The sequence below is a fragment of the Rhinolophus sinicus genome, chromosome 5 (assembly GCF_057876585.1).
Source record: "Rhinolophus sinicus isolate RSI-liver-muscle chromosome 5, RSI-T2T, whole genome shotgun sequence".
In the NCBI taxonomy this organism is placed as follows: Eukaryota; Metazoa; Chordata; class Mammalia; order Chiroptera; family Rhinolophidae; genus Rhinolophus; species Rhinolophus sinicus.
In genome coordinates, this window is record NC_142505.1 from 12,969,699 (window position 1) to 12,994,153 (window position 24,455).

The 24,455-nt window shown below is 42.1% G+C and overlaps 1 protein-coding gene across 3 annotated transcripts in view; it reads left to right on the forward strand.

The window, feature by feature from the left end:
- The window catches only part of CX3CR1 (C-X3-C motif chemokine receptor 1), a 69,225-nt gene that overhangs the window by 15,766 nt on the left and 29,004 nt on the right, over positions 1-24,455 (forward strand). The window contains exons 2-3 of one of the 3 annotated variants that reach the window (XR_012489613.2): positions 13,474-13,619; positions 13,994-18,395. The exons of 1 other annotated variant lie outside the window; for it this stretch is intronic. The gene's annotated coding sequence lies outside the window, so the exon portion shown is untranslated. Of the gene's footprint in view, positions 1-13,473; positions 13,620-13,993; positions 18,396-19,354; positions 19,403-24,455 lie in introns of those variants that run through there. One more of the 3 variants, XM_088798253.1, reaches the window with a different exon arrangement.

Sequence of the window (24,455 nt, forward strand, 5' to 3'; positions counted from 1 at the left end):
CTGGGTATGTTGAATCTTGTGCCTCTTATGCTGGGCCTTGGTGTAGGGCAATTTCAGAACAAAGCAAATCACCAAGCACAACAAAAACAACAACAAAGAAAAAATCAAATACATTCACACGTAAAAACAACCGACAACCCACACTCAACACAGGCAAAGATATCAAAGATATAAAGACAAAACAAAACAAAACAGAAGAGAAAAAAAAAAAGCAGTGCCAGTCTTGGCTTAAGCCCACCAAGTAATGTCCAGGTTGTCCTCTGCTGTACCAAAGAGTCCTCTGTGTGTTGTGCAGGCAAAGCCGGTCACCTGGTGCCCAGAGTGATGTTGGGACTGCAGATTTAGATGCTTGGGGCTGAGGGGTCTGGATGGTAGTTTCTACAAAGTCAGTGCAGTTTCTGCCCTTGCCTACATATATGCGCACTGAGAGTAGCACCACCAACCCTGTGTCCAGTTCTCCTGAGTCTTAGGGCACTTCTTCCGTGTGTGTGTGTGTGTGTGTGTGTGTGTGTGTGTGTGTGTGTGGCGGGCGGGAGATTTCTGAGCTGCTGAAAGCCCAGAGCCACGTCTGCCGCTTACTGCTGATCCCTGGGAGTGCCTCCGCAGTTGTAATTGCCCTGCTTCACCCACCTTCAAGTAATCCTTGCACGAGTCTCTTAGCTGTTCTGCGTGATGAGCAGAGAGTCCTTTGATGGGTTATAGATGCCCCGTTTGTGATAAGATCCAGAGAACTCAAAAAGTGCACCCCGCTGCCGCTATTCCTATCTGTTGCTTTCTAAATACTTCAGAAAGTGGAGAGCTTTCTTTTTTCGATGCTGCTGAACATTTCAGTAAGGCCAAGTGTGGTTTTTTTTTTAATATGTATAACATGGTGATTGATTTTTAATTTTTAAAAATTTATTTTTCAATTACCATTGACATTCAACATTATGTTAGTTTCAGGTGTACAAAACAACATAGTGATTAGACATTTATATACCTCACAAAGTAATAATCCCAATAAGTCTATTATCCATCTGACACTGTACATAGTTATTACAATAGTTTGACTATATTCCCTATGTTGTACTTTACATCCCTGTGTCTACTTTTTTCAATTATAGTTGACATTCAATATTATTTCATAATAGTTTCAGGTATGGAGTGTAGTGGTTGGACATTTATATAATTTACGAAGTGATCCCTAGATTAGTCTAGTACCCACCTGGCACTATGCATAGTTATTACAATATTATTGACTATATTCCCTGTGCTGTACTTTACATCCCTGTGACTATTTTGTAATGAACAATTTGTACTTCTTAATCCCTTCACCTTTCTCACCCAATCCCCTGAACCCCCTCCCATCTAGTAACCATCAGTTTGTTCTCTACATCTATGAGTCTGTTTCTGTTTTGTTTCTTCATTTATTTTGTTCTTTAGATTCCACATATAAGTGAAATCATATGGTATTTGTCTTTCTCTGTCTTATTTCCCTTAGCATAAAATCCTCTAGGTCCATCCATGTAAGATTTCCTTTCTTTTTTTATGGCTGAGTAATACTCCATTGAATATATGTACCACCTCTTCTTTATCCAATCGTCTACTGATGGGCAGTTCAATTGCTTTCATAACTTGGCTATTATAAATAATGCTGCAGTGAACATAGGAATGCATATATCTTTTAGAATTAGTATTTTGGATAAATACCCAGAAGTGGAATTGCTGGGTCATTAGGTAGTTCTACTTTTAATTATTTAAGGAACCTCCAAACTGTTTTCCATAGTAGCTCCCCCAATTTGCAGTCCTGCCGACAGTGCATGAAGGTTCCCTTTTCTCCACATCCTCGCCAACACTTGTTGTTTGTTGATTTATTGATAACCTTTCTGACAGATGTGAGGTGATATCTCATTGCAGGTTTTATTTGTGTTTCTCTGATGATTAGTGACATTGAGCATCTTTTCATATATCTATTGGCCACCTACATGTCCTCTTTGGAGAAATGTCTACTCAGGTCCTCTGCCCATTTGTTAATTGGGTTGTTTGGTTTTTTTGGTGTCAAGTTGTATGTGTTCTTTATACATTTCCGATATGAACGCCTTATCAGGTTGCTCATTGATGAATATCTTCTCCCGTTCAGTAGGATGTCTTCTCGTGTTGCTGACAGTTTCCTTTGCCATGCAAAAGCATTTTAGTTTCATGCAGTCCCACTTGTTTATTTTTTCTTTTGTTTCCCTTGCCTGAGGAGACAGATCAGAAAAAATATATCACTAAGAGCAATGACAGAGAATATACTGCCTATGTTGTCTTCTAGGAATTTTATGGTTTGGGGTCTTACATTTAAGTCTTTAATCCATTTTGAGTTTATTCTGTATACAGTGCAAGAAGGTGGTCCAGTTTCACGTTTTTTGCATGTATCTGTCCAGTGTTCCCAGCACCATTTATTCCATAGACTGTCTTTACCCCATTGTATATTTTTGCTTCCTTTGTTATAAATTAAATGACCAAATAGGCATGGGTTTATTTCTGGGCTCTCTATTCTGTTCCATTGATCCTATGTGTCTGTTTTTATACCAGTACCAAGCTGTTTTGATTACTGTGGTTTTGTAATATAGCTTGATACATGGTAGCGTGATACCTCCAACTTTGTTTTTCTTTCTCAAGATTGCTGTGGCTATTTGGGGTCTTTTATGGTTCCATATAAATTTTAGGGTTATTTGTTCTAGTTCTGTGAAAAATGCCATTGGTATTTTAATAGGGATTGCACTGAATTTATATATTGCTTTGGGTAGTAAGGACATTTGAACTATATTAATTCTTCCTATCTATGAGCATAGTATATGCTTCCATTTATTTGTATCTTCTTCAATTTCTCTCTTCAATGTCTTACAGTTTTCCAAGTACAGGTCTTTTACCTCCTTGGTTAAATTTAATCCCAGGTTTCTTTGTTTTTTTTCATGCTATTGTAAATTGGGTTGTTTTCTTAATTTCTCTTTCTGATTATTCATTATTGGTGTATAAAAATGCAACCTATTTCAGAATGCTAATTCTGACTGATTTCTAGTTTCCTACCATTATAGTCAAAAAGGATGCTTGACATGATTTAAATCTCCTTGAATTTATTGAGACAGGTTTTGTGGCATCATATGCAGTCTATCTTATAAAATGTTCCATGTGCACTTGAAAAGAATGTCTATTCTGCTACTTTGGGATAGAATGCTGAAAATACCAATTAAATCCATCTGGTCTAGTGTGTAATTTAAGGCCACTGTTTCCTTGTTGATTTTCTGTCTGGAAGATCTGTCCATTGGTATCAATTGGGTATTAAAGTCCCCTACTATGGCTGTGTTACTTTTCATCTCTCCCTTTATGTCTGTCAATATTTGCTTTATATATTTAGGTGCTCCTATGTTGGGTAGGTAGATGTTTCTTAGGGTTATGTCCTCTTATTGGATTGATCCCGTTATCATAATGTAATGTCCTTCTTTGTCTTTTATTATAGTCTTCATTTTATAGTCTGATATAAGTATTGTTACCCCAAAAAACACATACAGATGGCAAATCAGTATACGAAAGTATGCCTAACACATTACGTCATTAGGGGACTGTAAATTAAAACAAAAGTGAATTGAAACCATAAAATTTCTAGAAGAAAACATAAGCAGTAAGCTCTCTGATATCAGTTTCAGCAATATTTTCTTAGACCGGTTTCCTAAGGCAAGGGCAACAAAAGCAAAAATAAACAAATGGGATTACATCAAACTGAAAAGTTTTTGCACAGTGAAGGAAATCATCAACAAATGAAAGGGCAACCTATTGAATGGGAGAAGATATTTGCAAATCGTGCATCTGGTAGGGAGTTAATATCAAAAATTCATATATAACTTACACAATTTAATATTTTAAAAAGCAAACAACCTCATTTTAAAAAATGGGCAGAGGACTTGAATAGACATTTTTCCAAAGAAGGCATACAGATAGCCAATTGGCACATAAAAAGATTCTCAACATCACTAATCATTAGGGAAATGTAAATCAAAACTACGGTGAGGTATCACCTCACACCTGTCAGAATGGCTATTGTCAAAAAGAGAAAAAATAACAAGTGTTGGTGAGGATGTGGAGAAAAGGAAATCCTTGTGCACTGTTAGTCGGAATGTAAATTGTTACAGCCACTATGGTAAATAGTATGGAGGTTCCTCAAAACCTAAAAATAGAACTACCGTGTTTTCCCATGTATAATTCACACCCATGTTTTTGGCCCAAACTTTCAGGGAAAAAATCTTTCATTTTCATTTTCTAATTAAAATTTTTATTTGTTTACATTTAGTACTTGTTTTTTGTATCATAAAGGAATTTTAGCATTTATGTTTAACATTATGGTACAAGAAATTTTATGTAAAAAATAATTACAAAACACAACAACAGATACAGGGTACAAGAAATTTTATGTACAAATTTACCGATATTTATGCATCATAGAAAGTCAAGAATTCTTCGTTGTTGCAAGTTCGTCGTAAGTTCAACAAAACCGATTATTATATTCCAGGGTATTATTTTGCATATCGTTATTGATTTCTAGAGTTGCACTTTTAACTCATAAGATAAATAAAAGAATTAAAAACATTGATCTAGATATGGAATTAGTACTACCCATGTATAACGCGCATCCTTATTTTTCCTTCACAAATTTGGGCAAAAAAGTGCACATTATACACGGCAAAATACGGTACCATACAATCCAGCAGTTCCACTTCTGGGTATTTATCAAAGAAAACAAAAACACTAATTCAAAGTTATATATGCACCCCTATTTCATTGCAGCACTCTTTACAATAGCCAAGACACGAAAGCAACCTAAGTGTTCATCTATAACTATAATATAAGAAAAAAATCATTTTATGTACATAATAGGGTATTACTCAGCCACACACACACGAAAATGAATTCTGGCCATTTGTGACAATATGGATGAACCTAGAGAGTATTATGCTAAGTGAACTAAATCAGACAGAGAAAGACAAATACTGTGTGATTTTACTTATATGTGTAATCTAAAAACAAAACAAACAAACCAAAATGGAAACAGCCTCATAGATACAAAAACAAACTGGTGATTACCAGTGGGAGGAAGGGTTAGGGGGCTGGCAAAATAGGTGAAGTGAATCGTGAGGTAAAAGCTTCAGTTACGAAATAAGTCATGGGGATATAATGTACAGCACAGGGAATAAAGTCAGTAATATTGTGATAACTTTGCATGGTGACAGATGGTATCTAGGCTTACTGTGTGATCATTTCGCAATGTACATAATATTGAATCAGTATGATGTAAACTTGAAACTAATAGGATATTGTGTGTCAATTATATTTCAACCAAAAAGGGAGATATCACTACACACTGATTAGAAGGGCTAAAATCCACAACACTGATAGCACCAATGCTGGAAAGGATGGAGAGCAAGGCAAACTCGTGTATTGCTGGTGGGAATGCAAATGGTACAGCCACTTTGAAAGGCAGTGTGGCAATTTCTTACAAAGCTAGAAAAGGCTTAACATATAATCCAATAATCATGTTCCTGAGTATTTACCCAAATGAGTTGAAAACACAAAAGCCTGAGCATGAATATTTAGAGCAGCTTTATTCATAATTGCCCCAAATTGGAAGCAACCAAGATATCCTTCCATAGATGAATGGATAAACAAATTGTGGTAATGTACACAACAGAATATTATTCAGTGATAAAAGACCAGTTATCAAGCCACGAAAAGACACCTGTGTATATTGCTAAGTGAAAGAAGACTAGAGGTATTTGGAAATTCTTCTTGGAAACGCAGGGGAGGGAGGAGGCGTTCCCACGTACAGACGACACCCATTTCCCTGTTACACTTCAACTTCTTTCTTTAGATGCAATTTAGAATGTCTAAGTATTCCTCTAGGTCTTGCTTCAGGACCCCTGAATCTAATCTGTTTTGCCTAATAATTTCAACAGTTAGAAACAAATATATGATGATTCCGAATTCATACCTGGGTAACTCCCCCCACCAACATCATTCGTGCTCTGACGCAGTTTGGGGAAAACCCCAGGTTTTTTAGGAGAGTTTTGTATTTAATAAGCAAAGATCAATGTTTCACAGTCAGTGAGGTTTACGGCCAATATGTACTGCTAACTCAAGACACAGTGGTGGAAACTATGATACCTGCTTCACCCACAGTGGGAGGAAGGTGCCACATACCCCCTTCCAGCCCAGCCAAGCAGTCTGAGGGACGAATGTGGAATACCCTCAAGCCCAGTTTCCAGGTTGGGCCAGAATTACAACTCAGCGCCTGGACAGAAGTAGTGCTTTGTGCGAGGTGACTGAGTGCAGGCTATGGGGAGTCAGCGGGAGGGGGCTGGCTTCCATCCACATTTCCTGAACGCCAGGAAGCTGGACCACTTGGTAGAGGTCTAGTTTTACTAAGCAACTTGACTTGGACAAGCAGTCAGGGGAGGGGATTCTGGGGCCGAGTTCTACCCCAAGGAATCTTTATTGTGAGTTTCTTGAGATCTGTTTATGTGCTGTTCCTCCATACGTGGCACAGTGCCTGGTACATGACAGCTTCACAGTAAACTGTTGAATGGAGTAGGAGGCAAGATGTAGATGTGGGGACCAGGTAAAGGTTGGGGAACAGGGCTGTATAGCCATGACTGAAGGACAATCCCTCGCTGTGGTTCCAGGCTCTCTGTAGGACTGGGCAGCCACCTGCCCTTGCCCTGTGTGGTAGTTTATGTTGTGTTCTTGGAATTAACCCCTGGTCATTCGCAAAAGGTGAATGAATTCACAGCCTTAAAAAGTAAGAGATTAAGAAAGTTCCTTTAAGAAGAAGGATGCTGGCATAGAAGTTGCTGGAGCAGACAACTGCACCTAACTTTTTTTTATATATATATATATAAATTTTATTAGGGAATATTGGGGAACAGTGTGTTTCTCCAGGGCCCATCAGCTCCAAGTCGTTGTCCTTCAATCTGATTGTGGAGGGCGCAGCTCAGCCCCAAGTCCAGTTACCATTTTTCAATCTTCAGTTGCAGGGGCGCAGCCCACCGTCCCATGCGGGAATTGAACCGACAACCCTGTTGCCCAGAGCTCGTGCTTTAACCAACTGAGCCATCCAGCCGCCCCCTGCACCTAACTTTAGGTTAGCTATTTCTTATATAAGAAAGGGTAGGTAAATTTCCTGACAATAGGAGATATGACATATAGACTGAGGTCATCTGATTGACATATGTTGGTTATATAACTAGCTTCTCTCTGCGCATGCTCTTACCCATTATGCATACATAAAAACCTACGGGCGTGGGGCTGGAGGGAGCAAGCCTTATTGTTCATTTTATTTTCATTATAATGAGGCTAGAGTTCAAATAATGGACAGGTTCCAGCAGTTTGTGCAGGCGCCAAAACCAGATTACTCCGGTTAGGGTCTTATCTCCTCTTTTTAGGAGTGTTTGGACACCTTTGATGTATTCCTAAGGGGTGAGCCCGGGTAGTTCCTGGGCAGGGGACGCAGGCCTGGGCAGTCCTCCTTCAGGATCACTTTTCTTAGCCCTTTTTTTTCCTCATCAGTTTCCTGAGGCCGCTGTCCTTCTCAGGGGACACATGATGTCAGTTAGTTCCAATGTTGGTGATATTAACCTTGGTCATTGGATTAAATGTCTGCCAGGAGTAAAGTTGCTCATTTTTCCCTTTGTCATTAATAAGCCATTTATGGAGAAAGGCTTCGAGACTATGAAAATATCCCATTTCCCATCAAACTCTCCTGGGTGCTGCTCAGGAAGCTTTTGTGGAAGAAATTTGCTCAAAGATAAAACATTGAAAAATGTCTGTATGGCCTTAGCTCAGGAGGTATGAATTCTCATTTTCATCAGTTTCTTTTCATCACTTTCCTGTTTGGGAGCATTGTGGTTAGTGACTAGTCAGGAGTGGGTGAGTCTGGGCCTCACACACCAGCATAGAGAGAGGAGCAGGGCAATGCGGGGAGATCATGTGGTCATTTCAGTAGATGCAGGAAAATTGGTCAAATTCAGAAGCAAGTGAAACTCTCCAACTCTGCCAGTGGGAGTGTAAAAATTCTTGCAACCACTCTAGAAAATGGTTTGGTATTTTCTCCTGAAGTGCACCATGTACATACTCTATGGTTTGCCAGCTCTACTCTGAGGTATACATCCAACCCAATATATACACTCCCCAAAAGAGAAGTATTAGATATTCATAGTAGACTACTGGTAATTACTCAAATGCCCATCGAATCGTAGAACAGATACATAGATTCCGGTATATTCACACAAGAGAACACATTACAACAATGAAAATGAATGTCTACAATTATACAAAATCCTATAGATGAATCCCACAAACATAATCTTGCACAAATGAAGCCAGACACAAAGACAGCATACTGTGTGGTTCCATGTATACAAGGGACCAACAAACAGGTATAATGAACCTGTGGCATCAGAAGTCAAAAACTCGCTCCTATTGGGTGCATGATAAGACGTAAAAGGGCTACTCAGGCTCTGGCAGTGTTCTGCCTCGTGATCTGGGTGCTGGTCATTCAGATGGATTCAAAAATTCAATTCTGACAACACCAAACATTGGCAAGGATTTTATCGCTCTGGGAACTCTTGTATAGGACTGGTGGAAGTCTAAGGTAGTTTAATCCCTCTGGAAATGAGTTTGGCTTATCTAGAACAGTTAAGTGTGGGCATCCTCTGTGACCCCGACATTCCGTAGATGGAGAGTTGCCTAGGGCACCAGGACGTATGTGCAGGACTGGTCACTGCAGCATTGTTCATATTAGCAAAGTTCCCAGATCAACCCCAAACATCCGTAACGATGCAGTGGCCAGACAAACGTATATCCAGTATTCCTCCGTTTCTATAAAGTTCCCAAAAGGCAACGCTATTTACATTCATGGTAAAATTGCAAAGAAGAGAACAGGAATCCTTCATAACAGTCTGGCCAGCTCGCCTTTGGGTGGGGGAGGGGCGGGGCATGACTGAGGAGAGGCACAGGGAGACTTAGAAGGCACGGTCATGTCCTGGTTCCTAACTTGGACAGTGAGTAGAGTGGTGTTCATTTGATTATTTTTTAAACTGCACATTGACATTTTCATGTTGGAATACTCAGTGTACCTTAGGATAACTTTTTTTTTTTTTAATCAACAACACATAAACAGAAACAAAAAAGAGGGAATTGGACTAGAGAATGTTTATGGCCTTCTTCTGCTCATTCATTGGTACAAGAAACACTTGGGGAGCACTGGGCTAGGTCCTGGGCATTTCCCAGAAGAATGAGAGAGAGAGAACCTGGTCCACAGCTGTCACCATGTAGTCCCAGGTCCACTAAAGCCTCTCACGCGCTGGCATGGGTCAGTTCTCAGCTTGAATATGTCACCCCAAGCCTCTGCTTTGTGCAAAACAGAGCCTACTCAGCACTAACCACAAAAAAAGAAAAGAAAAACACAAAGCAATTCACTCCCACCAAGAATTTAGCAACTTTACCGTACCACTTCCCAGGAGGTTCTGGAACTCTCTTCATTCTCAGGATCAACATAAATTCCTCCTTTTGCACAGCAGTTTGTTCCCTTGGCTCCACCCCAAGTGACGTAGCTCTTCCAGATAAATCCAATGGCCACCCCAACAAGATGCTTGGTGATTCCATTTCCTCTGCCTTGTTTCAGTTCAAGACCAGATGCGTTCACTACTGTGACAGAGGAGCACATCCAGGGCTTCAGGAGCAAAAGCAGGGTGCCTTATTGTGCTTGGGCCTTCCAGGTAAGAATGTGGAAGTGGCTCATGTACTACCTTGAAGGATGGGTGTGCCTTCAAGCAGAAAGTAAAGTATTATTGTAGGAAAAGCATTTCTCTGGGAGTCTCAGAGCCTGGGTTCTCATCCGAGCTGAGCTCCCTTGTTGCCCTGGACTCGGGGAAAGCCACGGAACCTTTCTGAGTTTTAGTCCAGTGCTTCCAACTTTCATGTGCACACGCACCTGGGGAATCGTCCTAAACTGCAGGTCATGATTCAGCAGGTCTGGGCCCAAGATTCTGTATGTCTAACCAGCTCCCAGGCACGCTGTCTGCAGATCACATGTTGACAAAGGGTTAGGACCTTTAAGATAAAGTGAGGACAAAGCCTCCATGAGGATGTTGTGACTTGATTAGATCCTACCTGTGAAAATGCTTGGAAAAATATGGTGATCCTAAAACTGTAATGGAGTGTTATTATTGTGGGGCTGGTGTGTTCCAACGCTTGTCCAACAAACAGGGAGTGGCGCCTCCTCACCTCCACTGCTTGATGCCACAGCCAGCAGACATGGCAGCTGAGCCCACCAGAAATGTCAGTTGTGCCAGGAGGACACACACCACTCAGACAGACAGCACACAGTGGAGAGGCTCGTGGAGAAGAGAAGATGGCAAAGCAAGGGTGTTCTGCGGTAACTGACAGACGTGCATGAGTCCAGCAACTTCCAGAGCTAACGGGGTGGGGGGAAATCTCTGCACACACAGGAAGACCTGCAAGACAGCAAGGAAATACACACACTGTCCAAGCCCTTCTGTTAGTTTCATGGTTTCTCTAAAGGCTAGAAGCCAATTAACCCTAGAAGCTCCATAGAGAGCTTTGCACACAGCCCAGTCGAGACGGGCAGGTGCACAAAGGGGCAGATGGTGGGGTGGAGAAGGTGAGCCAGGACCACTTTGGTGTTGAACTCAGATTAGAGACCCTCCACAGCCTCCTGGGCCGACATCTGAGAGCCTTTTTGCCTCCCAGGCGCCAGGTCACCACTTTCCATGCTGGCACGTTGCTCTCAGATGCTGCTCATTTTTGAATAGGCAGCAAAGTGGATTGCCAGGTAGAAAGAGTTTAAATAACTCGCCATAGTCACAAAGGTGAACACACCTTTGAAGTACCAACAGCCAGCAAGGGGCCATCCCCTGTGGGCTGACACTAATTCCAAAGTAAATGGAGTTGTTGGGAGCTGAGCAGACACCCCAGTTGTCGTGCGGGGCAGCCTGCGGGGTCTCAGCTCCCGCTCCCCACATAAGAACGCAGGACATGGTGAGGCCAAAAAGGAACACCCACGGAGCCATAGGTAGGGGAGTCACACCACCATAGTCTCGTTGGCGGCTGGGTTGGAGACACAGGAAGCAGGAGCCACACTGTCTGCAACCTTTTGTCCACTGCTCTGCAATCTGCAACCCACACTCCGCCGTGCTAACTGCAATCCGCTCTTGCTAGCTCAGCCACCATCTTCTCGCTAGCTCCCATTTTCTGCTAGCATAGCCACGGCAGTTATATTAGTGGCCAATGGCTCACTGGTTACAGCTGACGGCCAACTAGCCACAGCTGATGGCCATCCAATCACAGTTGATGGCCATTTACTACCTGAGCCAGCACCTTTCTATGTGAGGCCGAGAGCCTGGAAAGTGCTTTCTGGGGCTCTGTCCCCACACCAGTTGTGCCTGCTGCTCCTCACAGAGGCCCCAGAGGTTGAGATATGATCACAGCTGCCAAAACAGGAAGCTCTAAGAACTGGAATGTTGAGTAAGGCTGAAATGGACATTGGCAGGAGCCCATGGTGCTGCTGTCCCAGCTGGCTATGGCCAGCAGAGGTATTACGTAGTTAACACGTCATCTCTGAGAAAAGCTGGAACCCACGTGCTTGGTGGTCGGTGATGGGTGGCAAGGAACTCTCCTTTTAACTTGAGGCCATAGAAGGAAGGGATCGTCTAGTTCAGGGCTTGTAAATTTGCTGTGTGTACACATCACCTGGGCTCTGGTTAAAATGCGGACTTAGCTTCATCAAGTCCAGAATGGGGCCAGGAGAATGCATTTCTAACAAGCTCTTACATGATTTCAATGCTTTGGTCCATGGACCACATTTCCAGTAGCAAAGATCTAGAACAGTGGTTCTTAACCATCTCCACACATTAGAATCACATGGGGGGGGGGGGGTTGCAAAAAACTCAGGGGTTCTGATTTCATTGGTCCGGAATGGGACCCTGACACTGACATTTTTAAATCCCCTCTGTAATTTTATAAGCTTCTGAGATTGAGAAATATTGATTTAGAACATGTAAGAATCGTAACTATTATATATTTACATTGTAAGTGTTGTTTATGGGAGACAAACGTGGTTAAAGAGTTAATGACTGCACGGACAAAACATGAGGCTCAATGTCATTCTCTCCAGGTGAGGTTTGTGCCAGTGTGTGAGACGGCTGCTGATGACAGCACCCTTGCACCTTAACCACCACCCAGCTGTAGACAGTGGTTTCCAGCAGTAAGGCTAACACTGAATGGGTTAGGGTTACTTTCAACTGTGTGTGCAGGAGGGAAAGAACGGTGCGTGTGAGTGTGAATGCAAGCAGACATCTCTGCCTCTGTGATGGAAACTGCATAAACAAACACATCGACTAAAACGTCCCTGATACTCTGACGAAGCCTTCCTCCCTCAGGTTTCACAGTTTAAAAGTGTTTTTTTTTCTTTTTCATTTGACACAAGACAATGATGGCAGTGCGAGACCAGTCACTCTGTTCAGTTCGTGTTTTTTGTATTGTTTTCCTAGGGCTGCCATAACAAATTACCAAAAACTGGTGGCTTAAAACCACAGAAATGTATTCCCTCACAGTTCTCGAGACCAAAGTCCAAAATCAAGGTGTTGGTAGGGCCGTTCTCTCTCTGAAGACCTGGTGGAAAATCTGTTCCATCCTCTTCTCAGTTTTTGGTGTTGCTGGCAATCTTTGGTATTCCTTGGCTTGTAGACGCATCACTCCAATCTCTGCCTCCATTATCACATGGTCTGTATCTCTGTGTATATTCTCTTCTTCTTATAAGGACAACAGTCATATTGAGTTAAAGGCCCACTCTACTCAAGTATGACCTCATCTTAATAGCATCTGCTACAATCCTATTTCTAAATTAGGTCATGTTCTGAGATTTCGGGAAGGACATGAATTTTGGGGGGATACCCTCCAACCCAGTACACTTGTCTTACCTATAGGTGGAAAGATTCCTAAGGCCACCACAGGTACATATTAGAAATGCTTTGCCCAAATACTTTGCAAGATGACCCTTAAATATGAGTCTTCTATCTAACACCCAGCCCATTCCCTTTCCAGCAACTTGTCAGGCAGCGCTATGTAATGGAAAGAATGCAGAACACGGAGTCTGGCAGACCTGAGGTCTAATCTCCACTTAGCTATGTGACTGTGGTTAAGTTGCTTAAACTCTCTGGGGTTGCATGATCTGTAAAATGGGGCAATAGCAGAGATAACCAAACATCTGTTGAGTACTTTCTTTTGTGGGATACATCATATGAGAACATTTATTGTTGTTATTTAATTAACAGAAATAGTGTCTTCATGAAACCGTGAGCATAAATTAGTTAACACTGCCTGATACATCGTTGGTGACGAGCAAGAATTAGTTGCTGTTTTTTATATTACTCTCTACGCCAGGTGCTGACACTTCTCATACTCCAGCCCACACCACTCCCCAGCATCCCTGAGCAGTCACCCAGGTTACTGCCCATGCTCTTCTGATGAGCAGCGTACAGCAGGAGACTTGGAAATCAGCTCTGCCAGGAACTCCCATTGTGACTTGGGTGAGTCATTTAAACTCTTTCTACCTGGCAATCCACTCTGCTGCCTATTCAAAAATGAGCAGCATCTGAGAGCAAATTGCCAGCATGGAAAGTGGTGACTTAGCGCCTGGGAGGCAAAAAGGCTCTCAGATGTCGGCCCAGGAGGCTGTGGAGGGTCTCTAATCTGAGTTCAACACCAAAGTGGTCCTGGCTCACCTTCTCCACCCCACCATCTGCCCCTTTGTGCACCTGCCCGTCTCGACTGGGCTGTGTGCAAAGCTCTCTATGGAGCTTCTAGGGTTAATTGGCTTCTAGCCTTTAGAGAAACCGTGAAACTAACAGAAGAGCCCCTTGCTGGGTTTGGACAGTGTGTGTATTTCCTTGCTGTCTTGCAGGACTTCCTGTGTGTGCAGAGATTTCCCCCCACCCCGTTAGCTCTGGAAGTTGCTGGACTCATGCACATCTGTCAGTTACCGCAGAGCACCCTTGCTTTGCCATCTTCTCTTTCTTCTCCACGAGCCTCTCCACTGTGTGCTGTCTGTCTGAGTGGTGTGTGTCCTCCTGGCACAACTGACATTTCTGGTGGGCTCAGCTGCCATGTCTGCTGGCTGTGGCATCAAGCAGTGGAGGCGAGGAGGCGCCACTCCCTGTTTGTTGGACAAGCCTTGGAACACCCCAGCCCCACAATAATAACACCCCATTACAGTTTTAGGAGCATCACATTTTTCCAAGCACTTTCACAGGTAGGATCTCATCAAGTCACGACATCCTCATGGAGAAGTGAAATATTCCAGTCATCCTTGAACTCTGCTTCGAAACAAACTCTCAGCGTCTACTGCAGATGCCCTTGGTGCCAGGCCTGTGTGCCCTCAGCCAACTTTTGAGTTCATCTCATCCACGGGGGACAGTTCCTACAAGGCCGGCAGCTTTCTCCCGCTTGACTCCCTGCCTGAGGGCTGGAAGTGCCAGGATTGAATGACCCAGGGGCAGTGTTCGATCAGTGGGGGAGAGGGGCAGTGACAAGATACCCCACCATCCCTGTTGCTTGGTGGGACCATTGTGAGGAGAGTTCTGCACAGTCTCTCAGAGCAGGGCAGGGACTAGGAGAAGGCAACAGAGGCACCGGCCAAGTGCAAAATTTAACGCAGCACTTATAACCAAGGTTGTGCCAGAACGTCAGCACCTAAAAAGGGAGTGCCTCCTTAAGTGTGGCTCTCTGAATGCCTCATGCAAGTCCTGGCCCCGTCTCCAAGGTCCTTAGCCGGATTAGGCCCCAGGGGCTCACATCAGAAGCTACTCAGGTACATCTGGGGTCGTTTCCTTCCCTTGCCTGTCTCAGTTTCTGATTCCTGCTGCCTGGGACCACCGCTCAGATAAACCACCCACACCCAGGTCTTTACCTCAGGCTCTGCTTCTTGGAGAGCTAAGACTCCTTCTAAAGTCTCCTTGTCAACTGTCAGCCTTATCTCCTCTACTGCTGGGATGATTGGGGTGCAAGACCTTCACAGGATTGGGTGTTTTAGCAAGGCCCGCATTTAGATTTCAGTCTTTCTTATTGTAAACTGGCTTCTCTCTGGTGGCAGAAGCATGGCTGCTAACGCTCCTGAGCCTGTCATCCTGCCAGCAGCAAGGGCGAACCCAAGAGATGGAAGAGTCCTAGCAACACTGGAACCCCTTCCGTTCTTTTAAACAACTTCGCTGACATATAATCCATAGGCAACCCCCCATTTAAAGTACACAATTCAATGTGTTTTTACATAGTCACAAATTGCAACCATCACCACCATCAGTTTGAAAACATTTTTACCACCTCAAAAAGAAACCCTGCACCTTTTAGCTATAACTGCCCATCTCCTCCTGTGCCCCACCCCCATCCCAACTCTAAGAAGCCATGAATACACTTAAAAGCTCTATACATTTCTCTATTCTGGACTTTCAAATGAATGGAATCACATAATAGGTGGTCTTCCGTCAGTTTTAAGAAATAACCCCACAGCTGAGGCGGTAGGCCAAGACCAGGATGGGAGTTTCCACACCAATTTTAGGGCTCGGCCTTTACTCTCCTTCCTGGCATTCCTACCCCCACGGTTTCCAGTTGGCCTGGTGGCCCCGAATTCTGATCTCTGTCCCTCAACCCAGAACACAAGATGCCATCCTGACAGAAGCAGACACAACCATATGTGTCCATGCTTATCCACTTAGCCAGGTCATGGTCTGGAGATTGGGGCAATAGAGGAAAAACTGTGGGTACAAATTACATTTAATGAAGGATTTGGGCGTGAGATCCAGAAGATGACAGATGCAATTGTGATTTTGTAGAAAAGGAGGAATCCAGGGAAGGGATTATTTTAGGGTCCTGGAGTGGGGGTATTCTCCGCCAAGAAAACAAATTTCTAAAAGCAATAAAATCCTCTGTCATCACCTGCTTTCTTGGACCACTCCTGGCACTGACTGTTGCACGCTGGCTGCCCCAGGAAGCAGACTCTGAGGTGAAGGTTGGAGTGCCAGCATTTATTAAGGGGTGCTCTTGGGATCAACACCTGTGGAAGGGAGGGGAGGGAGGCAAGAACTGGGGAGATGGAGAAGGTAAGCTGTGACGTAGTCTCAGTGATGGCCTCAGTTCAACCCCCAGGGAGCTCTGAAGCTGAAGTGACCTGACCCTGCTGAGATGTCTCAATTTGGGTTGAGGAAGCCAGGCCTCGATAACTGGATATTGACCAGTCATTGCGCGCAGGCTGTCCCAGGAAGGGGTTTGAACTTTGGCGAGGCTGACAGCAGGGACCATCTGCCAACAGCACTCCCGGAAGCTGGGGGAATAAGTTTAGTCTGAAGAGAGACAAGGGTGAGGAGTGTGGGGTATGGGGGGGAGTGGTTTCTGATATCCAGTGCGGTTCCTTTCCACCTGGGTCATTCTCTCCTCTGCTGGACAAAAAGCTCCTTACGGAACACTGGAAGGAGTGGCTCAGAGGCTACCTTCACATCACACAATGGACCTAACAAACAGTAAGACTCAGAGCACACTTGTTGGGCAGACGAGGTTCCTCTGACTTCAGAGAGCCTGCCTTCTAAGAAAATCAGTTCAGACATGACATGCTAGTGGGAGTCTTGATAAAATTCAGAAACTCACTATGACTGTGCCTTGTGAAGTGCTGGTTCCGTTCTTGTGACTGAGCTGGCTTGTGGGCAGGAGGAAAAACCAAAGAGGAGGCAGGAAGGGAAGAGGAGGAGGAAGACTGATGCCCAGAGGGGCGAATGTGGGGACAGGGCAGGGAAGTGGCCAAGGAGCAAAGTGGTAGGGAGGGCGCCAGTGAAAATTCAACCAGCGTTGAAAACAGGACCACGGTCTGGGGAAGCAGAAAGGATACCTGAATTCCCAAAAGACTAGACCCTCCCGCCACCTCTCTCTCTCTTACACTCACTCAACCAAAGCTCAGCTCCCCTAAACCCACCTTCTTCCTGCTCTACATCTACCCCCACACAGCAGCAGCTAGTGAGACACTCGTAGCCTCCCAGCTAGTGACATTTATTTCCTGACAATAAACCTCAAGTAGGCTTTTCAACACTTCCAGGAGATTCTACTCACTGTCAGCCTACCAGCCTCCAAGACAGCCATTTCACCCCTGATCCAAGGTCCTCATTTTCAGCTGATGTCCTTGCTTCCGATTTCACTGAAAAAAAGAAAGATAGACAGAAAGAAAAAAGAATGAAAGCAGCGTTCTCACATACTGCTATCCCTTACTTATTTCAGTCTGTATCAGGAGAGTCTAGGCTCAGCCCTTGGACCTCTTCTCTTTCTGTTGACCCCACTAGGTGCAGTCGTCCCTTCCCATGGCTTTAATACCATCAACAGGCTGGTGAGGCCAACATTTATTTCCCTGGTCGAGCCCATATTTCTTCCTTAAACTTGGTTTGTACTGGCAGCTATCTACTCAACAGTTCTATCTGACGCATCTAAGTGTAATGTATCCCCAAAAAAACTCTTAATGCATGTTCCACAAACCCGGGCTTCCCCTGGGAATTGCCTCTCCATAAATGATATCTGCACCTCCTGGATGCTCAGGCCAAAAACTTCATTCACTCTTAATCACTGTGAAGTGTAGTACGGGGAATATAGTCAATAATATAAAACTGTGTATGGTGTCAGATGGGTGCTGAACTTGATGAGGGGATCACATCATAAGTTGTATGGATGCTTGGCCACTGCGCTGTATACCTGAAACTAACATAAAATAGTATCAAATGTCAAATATATATATATATCTGGTCATGGGATGCAACATACAGCATAGGGAATGTAATCAATGGTATTGTAATAGCGATCTACAGTGTCAGATGAGTGGCAGGTTTATTGAGGTTATCGCTTTGTGAGAGGGTAAATGTCTAATCATTATGTTGTTCTGTACACCTAAAACTAATAATAAAAAATGGGAAAATTAAAAAATAAAAAGGCAACGTAATAGATTATTATGGTGATAGAATTATTCTGCGTCTTGACTGTATCGATGTCAATATCCTGGTCGGGATATTGTACTACAGTTTTATGAAACATTGCTATTGGGGAAAACTAGGAAAACGGTACATGAGATCTCTTTGTATTATGAATTATAACTCCATGTAAATCTATGATTGTCTCAAAATAAAAAGGCTAATTTAAACAAACAAACACCACTATCCATGTGTTTTCTATATACCAATACAACCAGTTGTATCATTAAAACTTTTTTCACTTATTTGAATATTACAGGTTGGAAATCTTTGCATATAGGTAGCATTCTGTTCTATTTCTTCTGATATATCCTTTGCCCGTTTTTCTACTTAGTGGCCCTTTTCTTTTTGGCATATAAAAACCCTTTCTATATCATGGTCATCATTGCATTGTATACGCTATTCGTATGCCTCTAAGATGAGAGCTGATTTTCTTTTTTGTTCATAGTTTTTTAAATAATTTTTTTAGTTTTCAATTACAGTTAACACACAATATTAGATTATTTTCATGTGTACAACATAGTGATTAGACTTATATAACTTATGAAATGATCACCGTGATAAAGCTAGTATTCATCTGATACCATACGAGTACATAGTTACTACAATGTTACTGACTGCTCCTATACTATGCTTTACATCCCCGTGACCATTCTGTAACTACCAATTTGTGCTTCTTAATCCCATCCCCGTCGTCACCCATCCCACCAACCTCCCTGGCATCTGACAACCATCAAAATGTTTTCTGTATCTATGAATTTGTTTCTGCTTTGTTTGTACATTTATTTTGTTTTTTAGATTCCACATATATGTGAAATCATATGACATTTGTCTTTTTCTGTCTGACTTATTTCCCTTAGTGTAATACTTTCTAAGTTCATCCATGTTGTTGCAGATGTCAAGATTTCATTCTTTTTTGTGGCCGAGTAATATTCCATTGTGTTTGTGTGTGTGTGTGTGTGTGTGTGTGTGTGTGTGTACATATCACTTTTTCTTTATCCATTCATCTATGATGAACATTTAGGTTGCTTCCATATCTTGGCTATTATAAATAATGCTGCAATGAACATAGGGGTTCATATATCTTTTTGAATAGTATTTTGGGTTTCTTCAGATAAATGCCCAGAAGTGGTATTACTGTGTCCTTTTTTGTCTCTTGCTATAGCCTGTCTTAAACTTTATTTTGTCTGGAATAGTAAGTAATGTTACTCCAGTTTTTTTGCTTTTTTTCCATTTTCATGAAATATTTTTTTCCATCCATTTACTTTCAGTCTGTGTGTGCCTTTTGATCAGAAGTGAGTCTCTTGTGAACAGTATATGTAAATATCTTGTTTTCTTATCCATTCAGCCACCTTATGTCTTTTGATTGGAGCATTTAATCCATTTACAGTTAAAGTAATTGTTGACAGATATGTAGTTATTGCCATTTTACTGCTCATATTTTTTTATCTTTTTTTTTTTCTTCTTCTTAAAGAAGTCCCGTAACGTTCTTTGAATACTGGTTTGGTGGTGATGAACTCCTTTAGCTCTTACTTGTCTGGGAAGCTCTTTATCTGTCCTTTGATTCTAAATGATAACTTTGCTGGGTAGAGTAATCTTGGTTGGAGCGCCTTTGCTTTTTATTACTTTGAATATTTCCTGCCAATCCCTTCTGGCTTGGAAAGTTTCTGTCGAGAAATCAGGGACAGTCTTATGCGAGCTCCCTTGTAAGTAACTAATTGCTTTTCTCTTGCTGCTTTTAAGATTCTGTCTTTGTCTTTAACCTTTGAAATTTTAATTATAATGTGTCTTGGGTAGAGTGTTAGGAATTGAAAATCTATTTGAAGAAATAATGACGGTCGCTGTTTGCATGTCTGTGGGAGGAATTGACCTTCAGGCTGATTGGTTGTGAGGACTGGCTGTGACTACAGTGGAGGAGCTGTTGTGCAGGGGCTGACCCTGTCATACAGGATTCGCTTTACCAGAGCTCTCGTGCCTGCCCAGTGTGCCCTTTGGGTGTGTCACTTGTGGAGGTGGTTAGGTGGTGCTCTGTGGGGTTTGAAGCTGGCCACTGCGTGTGTTGGTTCTGGGGCCTCTTGGGAGGGGCTCTATTGTAGGCCAAGGTTAGCCACTTCTGGTGCCCTACCCATGGTCACTTGGCATGAGCCACAAAGTGATCTGCAGATGGTTGCCACTTGTGCTGGTCTAGGAGGTTCCTGGGAGAGGCTAAACTGTGAATAGAGACCAGCTATTGCTAGTCCTGGGCTTTGGGCTGCTCAGCAAGATGTATGGCATATGCCAAGGCCAGATGTCACTTCTTTGGGGTTTGTGAACCTTTGAGAGATTTTAGGAAAGTCTGCAGCATAAGCCAAGACAGGGTGTTTGTATGTAAAAGCCATTGGAAGAGGTTTGGTTGAGCCTGTAAGTTGGGTGGGACAGGGTCTTAGGTAATCATTAGGGTGGGGTGAATGAACAGTGTTAGCCAGGTTGATCAAGATTCAGATATGGTGCTCCTCTGTGTCTGCACATTGGGAGCATGGAGGACTCAACAAAGAAACAACGACTTCTGCCAGCACTTCTGTCTGGGAGAAAGCTGCCCCTCCAGTCCTTGCCCCGAAGTCAGGCAATTCAGTTCCTCCCCATATGTCTCTGGTACCTTTAAAGCTGCTGCCCCAGCCATGGAGGTCAGAGTGAGTGAGTCCGTCAGCGAGTAAGTTTATGATCAGTCCCTTTAAGAGGAACACTTGGGACACTAGCAACCCTCTGTCTCACCCAGCCACAATGTCCACTGGTTTTCACAGCCAGAAGTTATGGGGACTTCTCTTCCCAGCACTGAAACCCTGGGCTGGGGATCCTGGTGTGGGCCTGAGACCCCTCACTCCTCAGACGGGACCTCCACAGCTGAGAAGACAAGGAAATGAGCTCAGATCTGAACTCCAGTCTATCTGATACCAACCCCAGGAAATATTATTTTTAGTGTTACATTATCTTCAGTATGTGCTAACTGCATATACAGGTTATTTGCATAGGATCAACATTGTTCTTATAAATAAGACTGACCATAGCTAATTTATTGACCAATCTAAGTAAATACTACATACATTGTCACATACATACATTGTCCCATTGAATCCTCACCAAAACTCTAAGAAAATGGAGCATTATAATTATCTCTATTTTGTGAATGAGGAAGCAGAAGTTTAAATCAATTAAATAACTTGTTCAAGGTCACAGAGCTAATAAATGGCAAGATCAGCACAAACCCAGCTGCCCTAGCACCAATACTCTATGAAAGTGTTAGGTTTCAGGGACTACTGGGGGACCTGATGTAGATCAGAACTGTTAATGAACAAAAACTGGCTTAAGGTTGAATTCCTGGGAGGGACTGAAATTGGAATTAAGTCTTGGTTTGTTGTGCTCGAAGCAAGCAACTTCATCTTGGGCCTTTCGTTTCTTTCTTTCTCTCTGTCTCTCTCTTTTTTTTTTTTTTTTTAACAAACCCTCACCCAAACCAACCATTTTATAAGTAAGTCAGATTTCAACATTCTTACCAAAACAACACTCCCACTCTCTGGTGTGAAATGAGCATTCTCTCCAGCCCTTGATAACTGTCAGGAGCTGCACAATTCAAGGAAGGGAGAGAAGAACGACAAAGCCCTTCACGTGAGTAGGAGAGATCTAGAAATCTATGAGATCATAAATGCTAACACCTCTCCAGGTATGAGTCAAAGAGTTCATTGAGAACTTCAAAATAGTTTTATTTCCAGATAAACATCAGAGCAGAAATAAAAATAACTATCTGACCTATGAGACACATAAAGGTTAATTCATATGCTTTTCCTGGAGTGGAGGGTGGTATGTAGGGGATTTTAAAATGATAATTAATTTTTACTTGTCTCCCAGTAATATATGCAAAAATTAAACTGTGCTAAAAGCTTATAATAAAATATAGCTGTCTCCAGAAAAAAAATCACCAAAAACTAATTTAACTGTTTTCCCCCTCTGGTACCTACCATCAAAATTTCTAAATAATATGCTTACACTGCTACTTCTCAACTCATAGCTTTTAGTTTTGATTGATTTCCTGTTGATGTGGTGGAGGATTTAGTTCTGTTACCCTTTCCTCTCCTTCAACCTCTCAAAATAATTATAACATACGAGTAAAAAGTATTGTTATGTTTCTTAAACTATTCTTTGTTTTTCCTTCTTTAACTATCTTCATTTTACGTGCCTCTAATTGATTTTTTCAAATGTTCCTATAGGCCTACCCAGTGACTTTCAGCAATTTTTTCCAAACGCCCAGTGTTCCATTGGTTCCTCCCCCTGTCCTCTCCGTCTCCAGACCAGGCCTGGTCCGCCCTCATTCCTCCTGCCCCACTCTGCTCTTTAGGCAACAATTAATATTCTTGGATTTTCCTTCTCTACCCTCCTGGCTGGAGCTCCCGTTTGTTGGACTCCATATCTTGATTTCTTGGCTCCCTCTCTGTTTTGCTGACGAGCACCTTGCAATAACTGGCATCTGGGAGGCAGTTTCATTTAGTTCTTGGCGTGTCTAAAGAGTCTTTATTCTACTCGTACAGTTGGGTGATCATTTGCTGGGTAAAGAATTCTAGGTTACATGTCATTTTCTCTTAGAATCGTAAAGCCATTGCTCTACTGCTCCCCACCATTTATTTCTGCTGTTTAGTCTGATGGCACTAGAATTCATCATCTTTTTAAAGTGACCCTTCCCTCTGTTTCTCTCCCCACAGCTCTCTCCCGCTCCTCCAGGGTCTTTCCGTGATTCCTAGAGTTTTGAAATTTTGTGACAGTCTAACTTGGTGTGATTCTTCTTTTATTCATACTCTTTCAAGGCAATATCTTTGGGAATTTTCTTCCCTCTTTTTTCTCTCTTTCCAGTACTGTTGATGTTTTAGATTATCTAATGAGCGCAAAACCTTTCTGAAAGCAATTTCACAGGGAGTATCAAAAATCTTAGAAACAAATATGTATTTTGATTCATTTATTCAACATTTAAGAATCTCAAGGAGATGTTGAAACATGTTTTTAAAAATGTATGTGCAAATGTGTTTTCACAACATTATTTACAATAGAAAAAAAGTGATATCGGCCAAAATTCCAAAATAAGGAAGTAGTTAAATAAAGATTTCTGTACAATGAAATATTATGCACTAAAATGGAATTTTTAAATACCTTTTTGGATATGTCCCCTTGAGCACAGAAAAAAAAAGCAAAAATAAACAAATGAAACTATATCAAACTAAAAAGCTTCTGCATAGCAAAAGAAACCATCAAAAAATGAAAGACAGCCTACTGAATGGGAGAAGATATTCACAAATTATATATCCAATAAGGGCTTAATGTCCAAAATTATAAGGAACTCATACAACTCAATAACAAAAAAATAAACAATCTGATCAAAAAATGGGCAGATGGAATGAAGAGACATTTCTCCAAAGAAGACATACAAATTGTTCAGCATCACTAATCATTGGGAAATGCAAATAAAACCACAATGAGCTATCACCTCACACCTGTCAGAATAGCTAGTCTCAAAAAGTCAGAAATAACAAGTGTTGGCAAGGATGTGGAGAAAAGGTACACAGTTGTGTTCACAGTTGGTAGAATTGTAAATTAGTGTAGCCACTATGGAAAACAGTGTGGAGATTACTCAAAAAACTAAAAATAGAACTACCATACACCTAGGAGTTCCACCTCTGCGTATCTATCTGAAGAAAACAAAACCACTAATTCAAAAATATATATGCATCCCATGTTCATTGCAGCATTGTTTACAATAGCCAAGATAAGGAAGCAACCTAGGTGTCTATGGATAGACAAATGGGAAATAAGATATGCTACATACACACAATGGAATATTACTCAGCAATAAAAAAAATGAAAACTTGCCATTTGAGACAATATGGATGGGCCTAGAGGATATTATGTTAGGTGAAATAAGTCAGAGAAAGATAAATACTGCATGATTTCACTTATATGTGGAATCTAAAAAACAAACAAACAAACAAACAAAAACAGACTCAGGGAACAAACTGATGGTTGCCAGAGGGGAGGGGGTTGGGGGGTGAGTAAAAAAGATGAAGGGGAATATAGACAATAATATGGTGGTAACTTGTTACTATGTGATGGACTGTGGTCTGGTGATCACATTGTAAGATACGTAAATGTCCAATCACTATTCTGTACGCCTGAAACTGATACAATATTGCATGTCAACTATACTTTAATAGAAGTACTTTAAATGGCATTTATGAAGAAATTTTCAATGACATAAAAAGTGTTCATAGTGTATAGTTAAGTGAAAAAATGTTCCTAGGACTTAGAAGTCTATATACAGTATATTGCCAAGGTTGGGGGTAAAAATAGCCACAG